The sequence below is a fragment of the Anas platyrhynchos genome, chromosome 7 (assembly GCF_047663525.1).
Source record: "Anas platyrhynchos isolate ZD024472 breed Pekin duck chromosome 7, IASCAAS_PekinDuck_T2T, whole genome shotgun sequence".
Classification (NCBI taxonomy): Eukaryota; Metazoa; Chordata; class Aves; order Anseriformes; family Anatidae; genus Anas; species Anas platyrhynchos.
Window position 1 is genome coordinate 30078962 of NC_092593.1, and position 22163 is coordinate 30101124.

Sequence of the window (22163 nt, forward strand, 5' to 3'; positions counted from 1 at the left end):
TCTATGTAACAGGCAGAAGCAATTCATTTTTGATCAGATTTCAAACCCATTAAATATATAGGAAGGCACTGTTTAAAGCACAGACCATTGCATTAAAATGTAAGCTTTTCAAACTGACAAGTTTTTGAGAATACTAAACAGTAGATAAAAGCAGGAATAATCCTCTAAACTGTAAGACTAAGTATATGGTTTCCATAGCACTTAGAGGAGCATATTCCAAGGAAATCTTCATCCTGGAAGAGTCTAATGGGGAAAAAAAATAGAAGTCATAAACAATAACTTTTAATAAAGGAAACTTTAATAAATAGGCTTTTAAAAATCTTGTCTGCATCTGAAAATCAAAACCAGCTTCCACTTCCAGAAAGGTTTCAGATAAATCCAACCACTATTTACATCGACATAATTCTAGCAACTGGCTTTAAGTGTCAGCTTCTAAAAAGGAAAGGACAGTGCCCAACTTCAGAGGTACAGCTACCTCAGCCTCAGCATATGAACAGTATTTACTCCTGAGCACAGATAAAAACAAAGGCTAATCATGTACCAGTGTGGAGCACTTACCAAAGTCTCCAGAATATGCCCCAGCAATCCTACTGAAATCATTACTCAAAGATGAAGGTTTTGATATAGTTCGGCTTGCAAAGCCCCACCTTTTTCAATCCGTGTCATGCTTTCCTTTTAAGGGAGGGCACGGGGGAAGAGAAAATGCACGGGAGCAAGCATCGGCAGGATTGTTCACCAATTAGTGATGGAGGAAGACGTAACAGCAGCAGGACCTGGGAAATAAATGACTGTTGCAGGTTATTTGCAGGAGGTGGAGAACGGCAAAGTTTCTGCTCCACCTGCTGCCAGCATGCTGTAGAATCTGATAACAATACTGCAGATCATTTATCTCATCAGCAGCTCTGTTAAAAAGCTAGAAATATAACAAAATGCTTATGGGAATAAAGAAATAGATTTTAATGTTTACAGTTCCAAAATGAACAGCCATGTATCTCTACGCTTTGATAAAAGTAACTTCTATTGCCATGAAATTTACAGCACCTCCTTGGAGAGCCACGTTGTTCCCAGCCCACTCCTCCTATGGGAAGCAAAGTTATCCTGTGTGCTGCTGAACTACCTCCTACATCCCTCTAGTCAGCCACTTGGGACAGATGTCACCCCGTGTCCAGCTCAACCATTCCCCACAACCCTATTTGACTTTGCACTGCCACAGATGAGCACGCAAAGGACAAACTGCATCCAGCTGTGGAGGACAGAAGTGGTAACCCGACAGGAACCCCAGAACCACAGGAGGAAAAGAACAAAAGCCATATTGCCCAAAAGGCCCGAGGCAAAACCAGTCTGTGGTGCAATTAAAGACCTGCTGTTGAAAACAACTATAAAAACTATAAAAAACAAGTAGAGGCTCACAGTGCTAGCTCCTTCTGATCAGGGGTGTCACTAAGCCGTGCAAAGGCAGTCTGAATTACGATCCCAAATTATTCAAGTTCAAAAGCCCCCTGGTGTGTGCTGGGCTCCCTCCACACACCCCATCCCAGGCTTTGCTCCTCTCAGAAACTGAGGGAATGATGCTCCTAGGAATCTGTTCCCAGCATGAAGTCCAAGTGGACCCAGACACGTATGTGGATAACCACCAGAAAGTCTCAGCAAACGTACCTCTATTGCTTTTGCAACAGAAGTAAAGAGGCTCAGAAGCATTTTTGCCTCCTGTCACACCAAGGACTGGCACCATGAAGATGCTGATGCCAAGCAGCACCAGCAAGAAAGAGAATGGATCCAGATTTCCCCATCCTCAGAGCGATCTTTCCTTCTGTGACAGAGACAGCTTTACTTACCCTAAATCTCACATTACCTTGTCGTACACACATCTGCATTTGCAGAAGATTTCATTTAACTCACTCTGCAGTTTTTAACGGTGATGTGCCTGCCCCTGCTAGACATACTGCACATTAGTAATTGATAGCTTACAAAAAGGCAGCTACCATGCACTTCATTCCTTCATTTTCTTTCCCTCTTAGCTTTGTTATCCAGTTGGTTCAACTACAAAATAAGGAACAAAAGGGCAGAAGGAACTTAGACTCTAAATGTTGCTCATTTTAATCACAGAATGATTGCAGAACTTTAAGTCCTCGCTAAAGCCAGTGCCTGTAAGCATTACACACACATCCCACTTCACCTGCTTTGTAAGAGCTATCCCATGAAACCTACCTTAAGCTGCAGTAAAAACTGGTTGAGTCCAAAACCACTTGAAGCTATTAATGGTTTGTATTTTATTTCTTGTGCTCTGCCAAACTGAAGGAAAAGTTTTCCTTTATTTAGTTTCCTCGCTCAACCTGTACCCAGCAACGTGGGATGCCATTTCACCATCCAGGAGACAAACCTGCACTAGAACAGCACATGCCAGTGAGCTTTTTCTCCATCATGAGGGATTTCAGCCTGCTTCTGCCACGTGTGTTCAGCCCAAAGACATAATTCACCTGTAATCCACTACTTTCCAGGAACATAAGGAAACATATCAAAGACGTGCAGCTAATGCTCAGAGGTAGCTAAAACACTTCTGTTCACAGGAACAGAGTTTTCAGAGGCAGACGTTAGCAACGTGGTCATGCACCAAAACCACTGAGGCACTGAAAAATGAATCTTTACCCGGGGTTTATATCTGCAATAAGTGCCCTAGCCACATAAAAGGGGGCCTAAAACATTCTTTTAAAAAAGCAACTGCAGAATTCTGCCTGGTCCTGGGCATAGTAAAAATGATCTTTGGGAGCACTTTGTGTCTCTCAAATGTAGCAAATCCACCTGTACCTCTGGTGAGGGAGTTTGCACCCCACGCTAAGTCAGAAATGATCTGTGAACACACTAGCAGTTCTTTAATCTCCCTGGGAAAAGATGATCAACAGTTTCCAAAAAAAAGAACTCCCCCATTGGCACTAATTCACACTTACCAGCACATCTGCATTCTTGATTTAAGAATACATATTTAAGACGTAATTGCTATCACTTGTATTCCAAACATACATCAAATACATGAATGTCTCCTGTAGTCCAGCAAAATCAGGTCTCTACTTCCACTGGAGAAATTTCAGTGAGAATTAGCCAAACACCACAGAACTTGCTGTCTTTCTTAATTCACAGAGAATACCAAGGAGTATTTTGACTTGACCTCAGCTGAGGCCAACTGCATGAAGTTTAACAAGGCCAAGTCCCGGGTCCTGCACCTGGGGCACAATAACACCAAGCAGAGCTACAGGCTGGGAGATGAGTGGTTGGAGAGCTGCCAGGCAGAGAAGGACCTGGGAGTGATGGTGGACAGTCGGCTGAATATGAGCCAGCAGTGTGCTCAGGTGGCCAAGAAGGCCAACGGCATCCTGGCTTGTATCAGAAACAGTGTGACCAGCAGGGCTAGGGAGGTGATCGTCCCCCTGTACTCGGCTCTGGTGAGGCCGCACCTCGAGTACTGTGTTCAGTTTTGGGCCCCTCGCTACAAGAAGGACATTGAGGTGCTTGAGCGGGTCCAGAGAAGGGCGACGAAGCTGGTGAGGGGCCTGGAGAACAAGTCCTACGAGGAGCGGCTGAAGGAGCTGGGCTTGTTCAGCCTGGAGAAGAGGAGGCTCAGGGGTGACCTTATCGCTCTCTACAGATACCTTAAAGGAGGCTGTAGTGAGGTGGGGGTTGGCCTGTTCTCCCACGTGCCTGGTGACAGGACGAGGGGGAATGGGCTAAAGTTGCGCCAGGGGAGTTTTAGGTTGGATGTTAGGAAGAGCTTCTTTACTGAAAGGGTTATGAGGCATTAGAACAGGCTGCCCAGGGAGGTGGTGGAGTCACCATCCCTGGAAGTCTTCAAAAGACGTTTAGATGTAGAGCTTAGGGATATGGTTTAGTGGGGACTGTTAGTGTTAGGTTAGAGGTTGGACTCGATGATCTTGAGGTCTCTTCCAAGCTAGACAATTATGTGATATATTTTACAATAGTTGTATATTTTAATACTTACATTATCATTTAATATTTATATATTGTATACATATATGTTAATTATAATATTTATGTATTTTGAGTTTATTTTGAGTCGAGTTTAGGACTAAAGGTAGGTGAGTATTTCTGAACAACAGAAATGGTGCTAATAGGGATTCTTCTTCAGATCATGGCCAAAGAGCCATGTTTTTGCGATCAATGAAGTAAAAATCCTCAAGATCGGCATTCAGAGATTACCAGTACCATTATGCATGCAGGTATCAAAATACAGCAAGCATTTGTATTACTAAGAAATGGAAAGCAACGTAGGTATAAAAATATTTTCCATTGCACCAATAGCCAATAAGAGACTGTAAGGAAGGGAAGAAAAATGCTTCTGCATACAAATGACCCTACTGATATTTTAAAAAATACAAAATAAAAAGCATAAAGCAAAGAGCAGATTTAAGTCAAATGGTGCCTGAAGAGCTACAGGGACTTCTAAACCCTGCAGTCTCCACTTTGCAGATTGGCAGATCCTATGAGATCAGTAGCTGTCAGTAAATCACCTTCCAACCTGGGACCAATGAGAGCTTATAACTAGCTTTTTGTTGCCGAAGGCAGGATTGACAGCACACCTGTGAAGTCAACCAATATGTTCATTCACTTGTAATGTCTTCTTTTGTTGTTTTTAACTCAGTCTCACCTCACTGAGTGATTTTTTTTTTAGTGCCAAATAGACTATCATGGGCTAACAGCATTAAATTTGCTAACTATTGGCTGTGAAATCCGTATTAGGATCGAGGTTCTTTTGGCTGATCTTTGAGCCACAAGCTATTAGCTCTGTTTAAAGACAATGTCTCACTGGAGGTAGGCTTATGGAGTTTCACAGTGTAACCACCATGCTACGGCATTCGATGGCTGCAAATACTCTGAGGTCATCTGTTCCCACCCAAAACTCATGGTACAGCCCAAGCAGATGCATAGATGGGCTTTGCAGCACTATCCAAGCATCATGGATCAAATTAGCAAAAGAAGTAAAACATTTAGTCTGAGTGTCATCGCCATCCTTTCCTCATCAAAATTTTCCCCACGGATCACCAGAGAGAACAAGATGCCAAATCCTGCTGTGGAACAGCCAGGGTACTTAGTAATTACAGAAACAAAAGTGAAGTGTTACATGGAGATGCACAAAAGAAGAAAACAAGCAAACAAAGAAAACCCACCACCTATTTCTATTACTGAAATCCCTGTAGATTTATTTTGCTTTGGCTACAGTCTACTAACAGTCTTGAAACATTTCTACAGATGCAGTTTCACATAGGAGCTCATTTGCTGTGCATGACTTGCCCTCTGCACCCCTTGCCCAGTGCATCCCGCCCCCTTTTATGGTTTCCTATAATGACCCACTTCTTCCCTTTTCATCCAAACTGCAGAAATTCACCTTGGGAAGGCATAACAGCTTGTATGACTCTTTACCCTGTTATGTTGTGATTTTGGAGGAGGAGACGGTACGATCCATTCTCCCCTGGGGAAAACAAATCCGTTTCATTCTGTCTCCAGCTCAGCTCAACTGTATTTCTGAAGCGTTACAAGAGAGGGAGAGGAAAGCAATTAAAATTGTTTAATGTGAACTATGAGATAGGACATTAGCACTTCTCCCCAAAAGCACCTTGAACATAGTTGGCATGGACTCCACAACAGACCTGTGAAGAAATAAGAATAATTGCCTGTCATTTCATCCCATCCCCACTGTCCCTCCCATCAGTGGCTGAGGAGAACATCAGAAGATGCTGCAGGAAGGACAAATCAATATTATAGCAGCAAGGAACCCACAAATGCACTGAAATGAAGTAAGCTCTTCAGGTTAAGTAAAAGCACAAGGGTAGACTTATACACACACACCCTTTGTGACAAAGAAGTCACAAGAATCACAGGCAGAGCATTGAGTTAGGCACCAGCTCCATCAGTATTACAGGGCTGTGCATGAAACTAAGCATGGGTGTAGAGCATCAGCTCCTTCCCGTCACACGGACCAGCCTGAAGGAGAGCAGAGAGCAATCTCCTTCATGTGACTTGCCGCCATGGAGTCATTTCTGTGCCCAAAACAAATGGAAAGGAACTACACCAAGGCAGAAAGAGGAAAGGAGGGTCCCTCCTCAGGTTTGTACTTGGAACTTGGTTTGGTCTCTGCCTCTATTCTCTAGTACCTACGCTGTAGTGCTGGAAGATCTGTCCTTCTCCATGCTATGACACCAACTTACTAATTTCTCCCAGCAGAAAGAACTGTACATGAAGTACTGGGATGCTCTGTGCACCTACCAGCCACCACAATAAGTTTCTTTCCTTTTGGACAATACAACTTGTTGGCTTCACTTCTTGTTTATAACCAAAAGTTACAATTACCTTAACTGAGCCTACTTACACAGTTGAAGTTTAATTAATATATTAAGATCACATAAAATTAGCAGCTTCAGAAGGTGTTTTTCATTCCAAGAAAGTTCAATGAAACCACTGAAGCTATACTAGAGTCCTACCTAAAGCGTAGGCATGATAAATCCTGTTACGGTGTAAGTCTGGCAATGAAAATACAAACAACAGAGCTTCTTTGAGGTTAAGCTCTTCATGGACCTTGGAAAACCCAGAAGAGCTAAAATTGTGTCTGTGGAAACAACCGCTCAGAAGATATAGTTCTGTGAAGAAACAACACTTTGTGCCTACTCACTTCTCCCTATATTCAGGCAGGCAGGTGCACTGCTGGAGATCAATCAAAGTTGTATAAAAGGTACCAGCTCCTGTGATTCTTACTCCTTTTCAGTGGAAAACCATGTAGAATGTCATTCCCAGCTGGCTGCTCTAGTCACAAGGATTTAATAGGAAATACTGAAAGCAATTTTGTTATTTTTAACCAACTGTTTTTCCAAGATGTAACACACTTCTCCATCAAGTCTACAATGACATGCTAAATGGCACACTAAAAAGAAGATAACCTGGTGCGAAATTGCTATACTATAGCAATTACGGATATTTGAACTGTTCAAAAGGAATTACTAACATTGTCCAAATTTATTAGAACCACCTCTTACTAGTCTGAGTGTCCTGCTATGCTCACTTAAAGAAGACAAGTCTCCTACACAAGTGTAAGTGTTACCTTGCAAGGATATAAAGACCTATTGTTATGGGAACTTGAAAACTGGGTTGACAGAACAGAAAGTTGTAGTCCTACCCTCTTTTATTACTTATTCTGCTGTTTCACTAGCATTTAAAATCCTTTTTAACAATTTAAATTCCTAAATGCAGACACTTGTATTTATTTATAATGTGAGAGTACATCGCACTGGGAAAAAAAATGGGTGAAATCACTGATATGCATGTTAGCCCAGAAAGCTTTAAAAGCACATTTTTGTGTGAAATATTAATAGGTATGAACAGAACACTGTCAGATTCTTTCTGTAAAAGCCTTAAAAAGTGAAATAAATCCACCAAAAATAATGTCATGGGAGGAGAGGGACTTAGAAGCGCTGAACTGAAAGGAAGGATCGCTTTTCTGGACCTGATGGCTATGTTGCTGCTGATACAGCCCAAGATGTCATTGGCTTTTGGTGCCACAGAACACTACTAGTTCACATTCAACTTCACGTCCAGCAGGACCCTCAGATCATTTGGGAAAGCTGCTTTCTAGCCAACCAATTACCTGTTCAAACTGTTGGGTTGGTGAGACTATATAAACTAGGGAGAGATAACTTTTTCCCTTCCCTAAAGAAAGATCAGAGATACTTTTTCATTTCTGATGGATGGCTCATGAATCTATCCTTAAAAACATTTATTGTTGGAGATTCCATACTCTCCCTTTCAACACAGACTGCTTTCCAAATCAGACCTCTCTTCCTTGCTGAGATTTTCCCAATTACTATTTGTGATCTTGGATATTTCTTTCTTTTTCCTGAGAATGGACTAGAGCACATGCCATCTACATAGATACTGATCAACAAGTGGAGACAGCCTTGTCTTTATACACTGCTTTGAGACATTGAGCCTCAGAATCCAGCAAATGAGAGAGAAACTCTGCAGTGCAGGGTGTTTGTCAAGTATCTTCAGTATGACTTCATTTCATTCAAGAAATATGTTAAAAAACAAAAAAAGTGTTCTTCCATCACAGAGAACCAAGTCTACCTCAGGTCATAGGCTTACTTAAGTAATAATTCAATCCAAGAGCAAGAGGGGCACTAAACCTTTTCCCAGGCTAACCATACCTACATCCCAGCTGTCATCAAAATACAGTCATCTGTCCTACCCCTGGTTCCCTGTCAGATGCAGCTAATGACACTTTTATTAACCGAGGATGGGATTTACTAGGGAATGGGCCAAAAGCATACATAGTCAGGCAATTAATTACATGTGCCCAGCTAACCAATGTATAACCGAAGTTTGCTTTGCACATCCCGTCAGCTTGCAGTAGGATAAATGGTTGTTTTTCCATTTTGGAACTCTCCACAACTGGCAGTCCTGCTTCCACCTGTGTCAGAGCACTGATTTCAACATCTTCAAGCTCAACTTTTGCTTTTAATAAACTCCAGACTATTAGACTTCCTTTCATCTCGATGTGAAATTTTAGTGCAACATTTCTGGAGTGCTTAAAACACACAAGATGCTGAACACGGAGCTTCTCCTCTTAATCCAGACAAGAGCTGTACCCAGAAATCAAAGTTTTTTCAACAAAAGTGCTACTAGAATGGATGCTTTTAGGAACATGCTGCCTACCACCAACCCCTGAATAGCTAAATAGCAGTCAGAGGTAGCTTGTTCAAGTCCTATTGCTTTCTGTTTTTATTTTCCTACTTCCATAAACCAAAATGGGACAGCAAGCATCCAACCCAAGGAGCTAACATGAAGGGTGTACCAGGAGCATTGTTCAGCTGGAAAGCGTGGTCATAAATGCAGGTCATCCAGAGCAATACATTTAGGGTGCCCCAGCTTTGTGAAAACAGCATTTCTGGTGGCAGATACTGCACTATTGCTTTAGCAGCTCAGAACAGATGTGGACTCTAGCTAAATTCACTTACCAGTTCTGTCAGAAATTGCACAGGTGCAAATGTAGCTGTTGTAGAAGACTGAGTGGGACTGCCAGAGTAAGCATGATAGTTATTAGTTATTTCTCCTCAGTCCAGCCACTACCTCACCTGCATACTTCCCAAGTCCTTCTTCGTAATAATACAATTCCATCGTACATGTTGTGAGGAGCTAGTTAACTGGCCCGAGATGCTCCAGGATTTTGATAATTGAAGAGACAACGTTAGAAAGAAGATGGGTTTGTTTTTAACTTCAGGCTGACATGCATAGGAAAGAGATCAACATTAGGTGCTCAGAGGCAGAGAAATAAGCACCTTTGATGCTGGTAAACTCCTGTTACAGCTGCCCACGTAGTCACAGATAGCCTCCTCTGCATTGCAATAGCCTGACTGTGGCATCACACATTGCCCTGTCCCATTCCCTTTGAGACTCCCTGGGATACTTCCCAGTAGGTAATACAATGATAAACAGAAAAAGCTCATCCCTTATAGTCCTATAGGGACAAGAGTGTTGGCACCTCACTTGCCAGTGACTCAGCTTATAGTGTGGTGACTTCTGAGCATATGATGAAAGAAGTCTAATGAACTCCCTCCTCATCAGCCTGCCAAGCTTTATGTTTCAAAAAAAAAAAAAAAAAAAGGAAGAAATGACTTCACAAACTGCCTATCACACGTGCATTGGGTTAGTTATGTTTTCCTTGTTTTGTTTTTGTAGGAGAGCTCATACCAAGTCCACATTAAAAAAATAATAGTCACCCTCCAGGTCTGAGGTGGGAAAACATGACTGAATTACCTGGTTTGAGTGGCCACATAGAGGAGCTGACTCTGAGCCCTCTACGGTACACAGTACTTTGTTCTCAGCACAGCTGGTGCTGGAAAGTCAGTTTGAGAAAAGTAGGACTGATTCTTCCTCCCCAGTGATGGGAGGAAACTGTTTCCAAGAAAATTAACTAAGGTCAAATTCAGAACGAACTCTCCACCTAGGCGAGACTGTTAGAAAAGTTTTGAGCTAAAGACAGTCTTAAAATAAGAAGCATTAAAGGGAACATTAGTAGACAGAGCTGCCAGCTCTGCCAAGAATTTCAGCACACAGGGAGAGGCAAGGAGAGAGATACAGTCAAAGGAACAAAATTCCCTGGAGGCTGTCAGACTGATCAAGTCGTTGTTTCAGCCAATATCCGCTGAAAACCATAGCTGAAAGCAAACAAAACACTCAATATACTTTTTTTAGAGTCCTGCAAGGAAAAGACACTCATGGAAAATAGAAAATGTATGCAGAAGCTGAGTAATTAGCAAATATATATTGCATTGACCATTATTTCCTGTTAATTATTAACCAGCTGCCACCATCAAGCCTATGTGCTTAAAAACACTAAGCAGCACTGAAGTCTTTATAGGGGGAGTTTACAAGTTCAACTTTATGTACAATAGGCAGCACTATAATAAAAGAGAAGCAATTTAAAGTAAACCTTGAATTCAATCCACTCATTGATATATTTAATTGTTTTCCCAAAACCAAAAAGAATTTGGGGCCTGGGAATGTGTTTGCCATGAGGCCCTTGTCCTTAAAGGGGACTTCAAGAAGATACATAGATAGCTGGAGGAACTACACAGCAGGGCATAATAATCCAGGAGATTCTTGGTGTACATCAATAACAACTACCTGACCCAAGTAATGGAGAAGCCAACACGAAGAGGTGATCTGCTGGACTTGACACTCACCAACAAGGAGGGCCTTTTTGGGTCCCTAGTCAAAGGCTGCTTTAGCTGCAGTGACCATGTGGAGCTCAGGATCCTAAGAGGAGGGAGCAGGGTGAAAGCAAGATCACAACCCCGGAGAGTGGCCTCCTGGATTCAGAAGAGCAGACTTCGAAGAGCCCTAGTAGGGTAAGGCCCTGGCAGTAAGCAGGAACAAAAAGACTGATACCTATTCAAGGAGCACCTCCTCCAAGCTCAAGAGTGGTCCGCCCAATGGATGGAGTGGAAGTCAGGCAAAATATGCCAGGAGACCTGCATGGATGAACAAAGAGGTCCTGGCAAAACTCAGACACAAAAAGGAGGCCCGCAGGGGGTGGAAGCAAGGCCAGGGAACCTGGGAGGAATACAGAGATAGTGTCCGAGTATCCAGGGATGAAGTTAGGAAAGCTCAAGTCCTAAAGGAGTTGAATCTGGCCAAGGTTGTCAGAGACAAGAAGAAGGGTTCTGTAAGCACATATGTGACAAAAGGAAGACTAGGGAAAATCAGGAGACTTGGTTACACAAGACAGGGAAAAGGCCGGTACTGAAGGAAAAGCTAAACTAACTGAATTGGACTTGGATTTTATTTTTCTTTAATTATTTCTATTGAGTCAGAACCACCGTTAACTAGAGTGAAGCTGGTATCACAACCAGAAAGATACACCAAAGATATGGCCCCAATACTTCTGAATCTGATGAACAACTACTGTTAATGGTAATTAATAAGCCTTTAGGGAGAAGAAAGACTGCAAAGTACTGACATGCAAAGAACAATGAGACATCCCATACAGAGCTGGGGAAATGAGAAGGGTAAGAAATACTGTTAAAATCTGGAAGCATTTTAAAGAGAACTTCAAATACCTAGATAATAAATACAGCTGCTAGCAGTTGCTTCTTTTTTTCTTCTCAAATAAGAGTCTCAATCAAGACAGCATCATTCAATTTTTCACACTGCAAATGGAAGTATTAGAAAGATTTGTTCTAAACTTTCACATCAGCTTCAACTCCCCAGCTTCTCCCGTCTCCCAGATAGCTGAAACCACAAACACAAAGCATGTGTTTGGAGCTGCCACTCCCTCATTTGTGAGAGAACACATTCTTGATCAATCGAAAAAATAATGAAAGCATTTATGATTTCCAGTTTCTCTGGAACTGCTGAGAAAGGTTTTCACCATTAACAACTTGTATTAGCTAGCCTGGAATCTGCAACCAGCAGCATTTAAAAAGTAATTTGAAACTGAAAGCGTACTTTTGGGGAAAGTGTCTCAAATGTCAGACAGATCTATTAAAACAGCTTTTGACAGACCAATCTATAAACCCTTCTTTTTTTAGTGTGATATCTGTATTGATTTTTTAAAATAGCAATCCCATTACTACACATTAACAGCATAGATAAGCATCTCTCGGAGAGTATTTAGTATTGTAACAGAACAAAGCGAGAACATGAGGGCAATAATTTTCCACCACATAGAAAGCAAGGTTAAATGGTGAAAGGGCTAGATCAACACTTGGTATCTGAAAATCTCATCTCTAAAGCAAGTCTTCTGACCTCTGTTATTCAAATCCACTCTATGCATGCTACTCCACTCCCTTCCCAGCAGCCCGCTCTTAGGTCCCTCTTAATCTCTCTGCCACTGCCAGCCATGGAAATTCCCTTCCTAATTCATCTAACCCTAAGCAGGCTCCCACTGTCACAATTTTAAGGGCGAGGGAGAAAAGCCAAGAGCAAATGTACGTATACACGGGGTTGATTCACCACAAATGCAGGAAAAGAGACACCCTGGGAGAAGCCAAACAGGAGAGGCAGGCATTTCTTTTCACAGGAGTTTGGATTTCCAGGGACCAAAAAGATTACTTCCTCCTCTCACAGAGCCCTTAGGATGCTCCACAGACTTGTCCCCATCATTACAAGCATAGGACAGAATAGATGTTCAATGGCATCATTGTCACAGGGAAAATAAATTTATGCTGTTCCATCAAATCCAGCTTTTCTCTAGAGCAGAAATTTCTTGAGCCAGCCCTGAGTACACGGGTATAAGGTAGCCTCACAGAAGATGCACACTTGTCTCTACCAGTTGCCAGAGGTGTGTAAGGACAAGTTACTTTGCCCTGATTTCCACACATTTTTGCATGATATACCTGTCACATGCACTGTTGGCAAAACCAGTCTAGTAGCTGTGACAAAATTGAAGAAGTCAACCTTTGAGGTTTTAGTTCAGAAACATTTGCCTAAGTTCTACAGCATGAGCAATAGCAGTCATACTAATAAAAACCATTCAAGTCAACTTAGCTACCACTCTTGACCTAGAAAGTTACTTCCATTACTAATTATTCCTCTCCAGCCAAGTAATAAATCACCCAGTGAGTCCATTGCAGCCTCTATCTCAATATTTTTTCCTCCTAGTTTTGTGCGACCCTGTATAGCATGAGAAAGGCAACTACATAAGTGACAGTGAGATACCAGCAACACAGGGAGGGTGCTTAAAGTTTCACGGGACTTTCATTTTCCATTCTCTGAGAAGATTTAGCAGACCAAATAAGAGCTGCTATTCAGAACCACACTTCAAATGCAGTTTGTCTTTGAAAGCTGTTAGATGGCAAGCAGGAGATGCTGCTAACGGAAATATGCATGGCTAGTCTTGGTAAGCTACCAGCATTCCAAGGTTTCAAAAGTCCACTCTCAAAAAACACTGTTCAGGTTATTATGTCACTCATACATGCTTCTGCCATAACTATACATCTAGCCATATAGATGCATCCACTGCTCATTTGTAAACAACGCTTTACAACAGTTTGGATGACCTTAAAATGCAGAGCAGCACCAGGTCTGGGGAATAAAGCTCACAGAAATACAGATGTTTCTGGAAAGAGGAATGGATGTTGAGCTGAAACTAGCCTACAGTACTTTGCTGTTTGTGACAGCAAATCTTGAACTCCCTAGAGTGAAAAAGGACACGCATTTGCATACAAAATCTCTTTAAGTGCCTCAAACTCCACTGTGCTCCAGAGAGAGAGGTGTCCAATCTGCCCCAACCTAAAGGCTATCTGACCTGTGGGTATAGAGAGATCACAACAGCAGGTTCATAGGATTCCAGCATACAGGAGGAGACAGGGGCTTTACTTTCTAATAATTTCTGTTTACTCCAGATTACCACCAAGCAGCACGAGCAAGTAAACTTTGGTTAATAATGTAAATATGTAAATAAAAGATGTAGATATCAGGCTATTACAGATACTACCAGGAAAGCATATAGTAGATATTGAGAGAATGGCGCTAATTACTAGCATCAGCAATTAGAGCTAGCAGGAAGACAATTAGAGGTAGTTAAAATCAGCAACATAGCAGCCAATATAGATTGGTATTATATATTCAACAAACCTAGGAATATTATGACAGTGCACATACTAATTACCAATTACAAACTTGTCAATACTTTAACAGCAATATCAATACTATGCATATGACAGATTACGTACATAGATATATTATGTACATAGGTATATTTCATAAAATTACCAGTACCAAGTGCATCAAATCAATCCCAGAAGTGAGGGGTCAAGGTCAAACTGACCTCAATGTCTAATCTAAACTAATATTAGTCTAAACTAATCTAGATCTAGTCTCTTCTGGTTTAAAGCCATTAAGCCACTGAAGACAAAACTTCTGCATCACTTGTTCTCTTTATCACTGTTGGCTTGTGTTTTTCTGGCCTTTTTTTTCTTCTTTCATCTTTTGGTTAATAACCCATCTTTAATGTTGCTTACTGAGGTACTTTTAACTCAACCCACGAGTCTTCTTGCTTTTGCTCTTCCAATTATCTACCCCATTGTGCTGGGAGGGAGCAGGCAGCCGTGAGGTACATCACTGCCTAACCAGCCACAACAGAGCCTCACTGGGCTCCCACCCTCTCAGAAGAGGCTGCCTAGCACATAAATGTACATCAGCCCACATTCGGTGCCGTTATCATGTGGCAGGTGTGGGCTGCAAGAGGAAGAAGCGTACACTTCAGAATTTCAAGTGCAGACACCCACTGACAGGGCTCAGAGTGCTTACAGATTTCTCAGCTAATCTTTCCATTACAGGATCCTGTTACCTAAACCCCCCAAACCTTAGGGGCAAAGGGATATCAATTTACTTTCTAAATGGATGCTGTGCCGTTAGGGCTACAGGACATAATTGAAAAAAAACTCAGACAAGGTCACGTACCAGAAAGGTGATATCAACCACACCATTAGAGCAGAGATTTAAAGCCAGTCACATTATTCCACATCCCTGATTCTGCTATGAAATTACCTGAGGCTGCTATGGCACTGGAAATTCAGGTTAGCTATGCCAACTCCAGCAAAGAAGATTGCTTGCATAGGCTTTTGCTCACCTAAGTAAAAAGAAAAAAAATGAGGCCCTACAGAGCCATAGGAAAGAAGCGAAGAGACCTGGCCATTTCTGCCTCTTGCAGCCAGCACAGGGCAGTCACCTACATCAAGGCACATCCACAGAGAAACACAGGGACCTGGGAGGATGCAGAACAGCACCAGTGTCTGTTCCTTGTCCCTTGTGTTTTATCTCTAGGTGCACACCAGGGATTTTTTTTTTTTTAATTGCCTTTCCGCATTGACCACTGGCCTCTTATTTTCTTCTAGGGCCCACAGTGGGTCTTCTGATGCCACCAGTTGCAACCCACAACCCTCAAGGTGCCTTTTCATCCACCCCAGAAGTCTCCGGTTCCTTTAAGATGTTTCAATTTCCCTTTTTTCTCCCCGCTCCCAGGCCCAGGTCACTCACTCACATAATCAGCCATGTCCCCAGCTCCAGCTACCCGACATGGAGCCAAGCACATCGGGTCTGGGGAATGGCAGTGCCGCTGTCCAGGAAGGAAGCTTTTCGGTCCTGCCAGGCTGGCCAGGGTGGAATATACACAGCCCCTATCTACATTTGAGAAGAGGCTTCAATGATTGTCAAACTGGAATATCATCTTAACTCTGAGAAGGCAACCAAGGAAGTGAGCTTTGGGCCAGGACTTGGCCAACAGATGACAAATTACATAGGACATTTCAGTTGGTAAGCCTGGATTTATTTCTGCAAAGGAATTATCCTTGGCCAATAAGGACTACAGGACAGCCATAGCACCCTCAAAAGACTATCTGCTGCTAAATCACCAGTTTAGATCAGAGCAGTCTTAGACTTCATTGAATTGGGTGCAGATTGATGCTGACCTATTTAAGCAACAGAAAAGGCTGCCTGATACATTTTGTCCTTGCTTTTCCAAGTGATACTGGGAACCTTGTTTGAATGTGGAAAGTCATAAATCAGGACTTCATTGCCTAATCAATATTTATCTGTGAAAACATTTCCCATTCTTACAAAGCCTAGGGAGCAGCGAGCTTTCCAGGTAGCATCAGCACAGGGAAAAAATCAATGAAGACACCGCTGGAAGAAAGAGAGAGCTAAGTACACAACCACAAAGATCAGCACACTGCAAACTATCAGGACCCTGAGTGTAAATAGGCTTTAATTGCCCTGAGCAGATGTACCAGGAGCCTCTATCTGCAGTCCAGCCCATAGCCATAGTGGCCTGAGCCCTGCCTTGGACTGTGGCTGCAACCTTGCCCACAGCCTCAACTTCTCTGCTGCTGCTAGACCACCTGGATGGATCCTGGCCCTGGTCCACCCCCTCATCTTGTCCTGGGCTCCCAACAGCCCCAGCTCCCTGCAAGCAGCTCTGGCGTTCTGTCCTGCCTGGGCACTGCTTGCAGGGGCAGCCCTCAGCTCAGGAATCCCATTTCACTCTCTTCACAGCACACACAGCATCCTCCAAGGCATGGTGTGATCAAACAATTCACAGAATGAACCAGTCCATCACATCCCGAGGCAGAGACACAGCAGGAGGACCTTTGCTTTTACTGTTCCAAAGTTGATGTGTCTGTGACAGCTGGACACAAACCCCAGCTCTAGCAGCCTGTTGCAAGTACTAGATCAATGCCTGCCTTACAGGCAGAATAAAAGCCACGTATTGGATAATAAGAACAGATAGAGTACATATTTCGATTTCTCTTCTCCAGATATATGCCAGTTCTGCAAGGTGAATGGAGAATTATGCAACACATATCAATAAATATTCCAGGGATTGGTACCAACACAATCTGATGAAACATTTAAAAAGGAAAAATGTACTTTGCATTATTGCTTCTTTATGAATTAGTGCAATAACAGGGCCACAGATTAGCTAGTTGAACTCTTTTGAATAGCATTATTTAATCAAATGCTTTGGTTGAAGTTCCAAAGCTTGTAGTCTTGTATACATTTAGCTCTTTGCCTACATGCACAGACTTTGTATTTTAACATAAACTGTAATGTCTTCACTGGATTAGTTTACCTTCAAAGATAGTACAGTGTGTCAGGAAAGGTCAATGTTTGGCAGTCCTTAAACTTATTTCAGTTTAACCCACATGGCCAAAACCTTATTTCTCTGATTTGTCCAACATCTGACCTGTCAGGCAGTAGAACTATTTGGGGACATGTGCCAGCTTCCCTGTGGGGCAGAAGGCAGTTTTAAAATCAGCTGCGACAAAAGGCATTCACCTTCCCAGAACCGTAAATGCAAAGCCTCCCACTCTGCCACCTTCTGGCAAAAAATGCATTTGCAATGTAGCTACTGGATACAGCTGTATTTGTCCTAGAAGGGTAGTGTAAATCTTTTCATACTTATTGGAAATCTTTTCTCTGTAGTTGTTATAAATTTGCCATGAGCTAAGGAGAAGATGGAGTAAGTTAGGCTAAAATAGCAAAAGGGAGGGATGTTCTGACTTCCCTGCTCCCAAGCTTCATATTTCTTCCATAAAGCTCATATAGTTATCTACACAGCAGTAACATATATTTATAACAGGCTATGGCCAGCATTATTAGGGCACATGCTTTGCAAGCTCAGAAATTACAGAAAATTGGTGAAAGCAGAAAGCTCAGCAAGTAAGGAGATTGCTTTGGGGACCGGAGCCAGTTACAGCATGTGTGTGTATGACTGCTCTGCCTGGGGGTCCCTGTCCTGCACAAGAAAGAACCAATTTGATCACAGACAATTAAGCAGCAGGGTTTTCTGCAAAGAAAAACACAGCAAGCATGCACTGAGCAATACTACACAGCCACTCTCTACCACCCCATGAGCTTTTAAGGAACCAAAACGAGAGCTTAAATACATGAACCAGCAGTGGGGTGAACAGCTGACAAACATGACACCACACAGACGTTGTGTCAGCAGAAAAAGAGTCCTCCCAGCTGAAGAGTGACTGCAGGGCATGGTGTGATAGCACAGCCTCACACCGGAGTCCCCCAGCAGCCCCTCTCAGCCCACAGCTATTCTGAGGAGTGATGGAGAGATGGTTGTGTTTTATAGGCGACTGTGTTATACCCCAAAGTTGCTTTGTCTCCAGATATTTCCAGCTCATGGGCTCCTCGGGGGCTGGAAGATCCGTGTTCCTTGATGCTCCGTGGCCCTCAAGAGCCCCATAATGCACGAGGAGCAGTGGTGACAAACACAACCTCCAGGTGGGGAAAAAAGGCAATGTAACAGATGCAGAGATGCAAAAAGAGCATGATTTTAATATATATATATTTATTTTTTAGAAAGCTCATTCTAAAGCAAGGTGTAACTTTGTCCCACCAGAGGCAGCTACAGCTTCAGCAATAAACGCTGTGTCCATACAGAGCCACAACTTGGTCCTTTTAATTCTTCCAGCTTGCACTGTGAGGAAGCACTTGCAATATCAAGGCTTAATATGGTCATATACAGGGCTGTGAAAACGCTACAAAGTCCTTTCTGAGCCAGCCTAACAAGCACCCTGGCAGGGATGTGTTTCCAAAGCACAAAATCAGTTTGACAAGTGCTTCCCCTTTACATTTCTTGTAAATTTATGAGGGAATTTTCATGCATGTAGAACAATGATAATAAAAGTAGTGGGGAAAAAAAAAAACATAGAAAGGAACTATATAATATCACGTCTGTCAGTACTCTCCCTTAAATCTAAAACTAGAGACTTTACAGTCTGCTTCCATTTCTGAAGGGGAAAAGGGATTGCTGTAGAGCTCTCTCTTTCCAGGTGGTAAGGGGTTTTCTGCTTTTTTTTTTTATTATTCCCTTTGCCCAGGATTAGGGGAATACAAATGTTTAGGTATACACAGCCATATTCTTTCCTTATATTTTGAAAATCTAGTGTTAATATGTTATCAGAGGGGAAAAGTAACTGCCAGTCACACCCATTTTCCTGGACAACGATGTTACAGCTGTTCCCATTAGGAGCCCGACAGCCTGAGACCGATGAAACCAGACCCTCGAGCTGGAAACCTGCATCCAGCATTAGGGCACAGGGAAAAGGGTGAAGTGGTCCTATAGAAACAGGGGCAAAGCCAATTTCAGGCACCCAGCAGGAGACACCACTGCATATGGGCTCTGAATCAGCACTCCCTGGCCAGCCCCGGAGGCATTAAGCAGGTGTAGTTTCTTTTGGGTGTCCCAAAGATAGAAGATACAGAAGAAATACAGTATTACCAATCCCAAAAGACAGGCTTGCCTTCCACAGAGGGAATCCTCTCGTGCATACCTGGGTGCAGAGCTCCTCCCCTCTGTCAGAGGAGGCTTTGCACAATCAGCACAAAATAATCCAGAGCCCCAAACAGCTGTGCTAGTAATCACACACAAAATGCATGGCACGCGACACTGAACCCAACAAAAAATGTCATTGCAATTGCATGAACCTGTACATAAGATCCCTGATGATAGCCTGAGATAAACTTGCAAGTATTTCCTGGAATTATAAGGAGTAGACGGGCAGCAAAACTAGCTGTTGTTGCTAGCCTGCTTTATTACTCTCTCCATTGTGTCTTTATTTTTTTTCCATATATAATTCAGAAATATCCGCACATATATTCTGTTTAACTAAAACATGAGCTATGTCTGTCTTGCATTCGAGTGAAGTTTCATTTTGAAGGATTTGAGCTACCAACTCATGTCAGCTTCAATTTACCTGGATTAAATCTGCTGTATCCAAAGCCCACAGGAGCCTGCAGTGATAAATATCCCCTGGTGCCTACAGAAAAGCAATGGGGACGTTCAGAATTACCGTAGCTATTGTCTCAAAATGACAAGATGCTTTATAGTTTTCATTCAAAATGTTTTGGTGCCTGTTTCACTGCAACGCCACTGACATATGAACCTCAATTCTAATGCATGTTCTGCTGCTAGCTTGCCCTGAAACATTTTAGCAATTCAATTCAAGTCCTATTTAATTCATCCTTTAACTTTCATTACAGATATGTAATGCAGAAGAGACATACCACTGTGAAGCCCTCATGCTTTGAAACGCTGGCAGGCGTTGCTGTAATGAAAATAAGTTTACTCCAGGACGATGTCCAGGCAATTCTCTCTGCTATGGATCTCAGCCACACAGTGAAAGTGGCGCCTGTATCACTGAATGAGAAATCAGACCTGTGCCATGACCGCGCAGGGAATATCACAGAAGTGGCCACCTTAGGGCCATAAGCCAAATAAACCCCAACAGATAACAGCAAGCACACACTGAGACCTCACTCGAGGACTGAAATCTCTAACACCTGCTAGGCTTCAGTAACATGTAATAAGTAATAACCCAAGTGTGACAGGTTGGAGAAACATGCATAAATCAGAGGTGACACGGTCCAAAAAGTTATGCAAAGAGGCGCAGTGATTGCTTTCTCATTAACCCCCGGGTCTCACAAGCAGCAAAACCTCAGGAGCTGTTTGTTGGCACTCCTCCTGACATTTCAAGGCTGTGAACCTTGGAAAACTGCATGAATGAACCAAGAGTAGTTCCAGGAGCCTGGGTCAGCTGAAAGCCACAAGAAGTGTAATTTACAAATCTACAGTGATAACGCAGCAACAATATGGAGAGAAAAGTCAAGGGGACAGAAAAAAGTCCTAGCTTTTATCATCTGTCATTTCTTGAAGACCAAGGAATGTTTTCCCAATGGGGAAAAACACAAATGCCACATGTGGTGTGCAAGTCTAGTAACCAGTAATGGCAATGTCATTACAGACTGTGGACGTGGACCTAGAGCACAGCAAATGGAAGATGAATTTGAACATACTGGCGTGTTAACCATAGCGATCTCAAGAGCGTGGTTTGACAACCACATCTGACTTCAAGGTTTGTTAAAAACCTAGTACAAAATGCTCTGGTCCCCCAGGAGAAACCACTGATCCTGAGTGCTCCTGCTCAGCCTCTCCAAGCCCGTTCAATCAGATAAACCACTGTCTGCTCTTATTTGCAGGGAGAAGCACTGGTGTTGCACTCAAGTGCCCGTAGGGCTGGACCCAGCCTGGCTGCCCACTTCTGCTCAGGTGGGACGCAGGGGGAGCAGCTCACCTCCTCCTTGGGGGAGAGCAGGAATCCAGAAGCATGCCACCAAATCTCAGCGCAAAGCCTAATTATATCCTTTTTATATGCTTCCTGGCTTACGCATGAACCCAGCTGCAAAGACACTTTTCATACAAGGGCTGCACGCACTAGATAAAACTAGGGGATTATTCAGTGAACTGTGGACCCCACGCTCACAGTGTGCAGCATCAACATGCAAATTTAGTTTCATTCAAGAGCTCAGACCTTAATTTGGCATTTAACGGCCTGCTGCATTTGCTTTGGTAGTTTTCCTATTACTGTTGTGAATGTTGTCTGTGCTTCCACATAATTAAGAGCAGCATAATGCCTACTGAGTGCTTCTAATTTACTAGGCTGCTTTGCCATGCAATTGAAAAAAATGTAAGCAGACATTAGCAAGTAAGAGGCAGCAACAACACTGCTGGTGCTAGCAAACTTTGCCTTCTGCTTTAAGCAAAAGACCTGGAAGGACTAGCAAAGTGCTTCACTATTCAGCTGTGAAGTACCTTCAGTAATCAACTTATATTACTTCTTGTGCCTTGCACAGTGGTAATGCAGCATCAAGAAGAGACCAGCTAGCTGGTTCAGTGTACAAGGCCTGTTCAAAACACACACCTTACTCTCCATCAAAATACTCCATGGAGCAAGAACCCATTGATATCAAACTCAGAGAAGCACATACACAGAAGTATATATTCTCTGCCTACAGTTAATGAAACTTGTATAAATTAAGGGATTTCTTTGCTCTGAAAGATGAGTGATTCCCCAAGGTAAAAGACCATGAGTTGCACCCTTCAGATCTGAGGCTGGGTAAACACAGTATTTCTGTCCTAAGAACCACGGAAGTCACAGATGGCTATCATTTATAGTGAAGTGACCTACAGCATGATGTCCCATGCTTTTGCCATTCCCCCACAAGTTTCTCTGTCACTCCCCACCATCTAACACTGGTTAAACCACTGCAGCCCTTCCTGCCCCTCCGCGTGGAAGAAGCCTCCACCT

At 42.8% G+C, this 22163-nt stretch overlaps 1 protein-coding gene across 13 annotated transcripts in view; it reads right to left on the reverse strand.

Moving 5' to 3' along the window:
• The window catches only part of TRPM8 (transient receptor potential cation channel subfamily M member 8), a 94889-nt gene that overhangs the window by 41481 nt on the left and 31245 nt on the right, over nt 1-22163 (reverse strand). For 3 of the 13 annotated variants that reach the window (XM_038182415.2, XM_038182414.2, XM_072041199.1), the window contains one exon: nt 559-773. The exons of 8 other annotated variants lie outside the window; for them this stretch is intronic. The gene's annotated coding sequence lies outside the window, so the exon portion shown is untranslated. The remainder of the gene's footprint in view (nt 1-558; nt 774-22163) is intronic. 2 more of the 13 variants (XM_072041195.1, XM_072041201.1) reach the window with 1 other exon arrangement.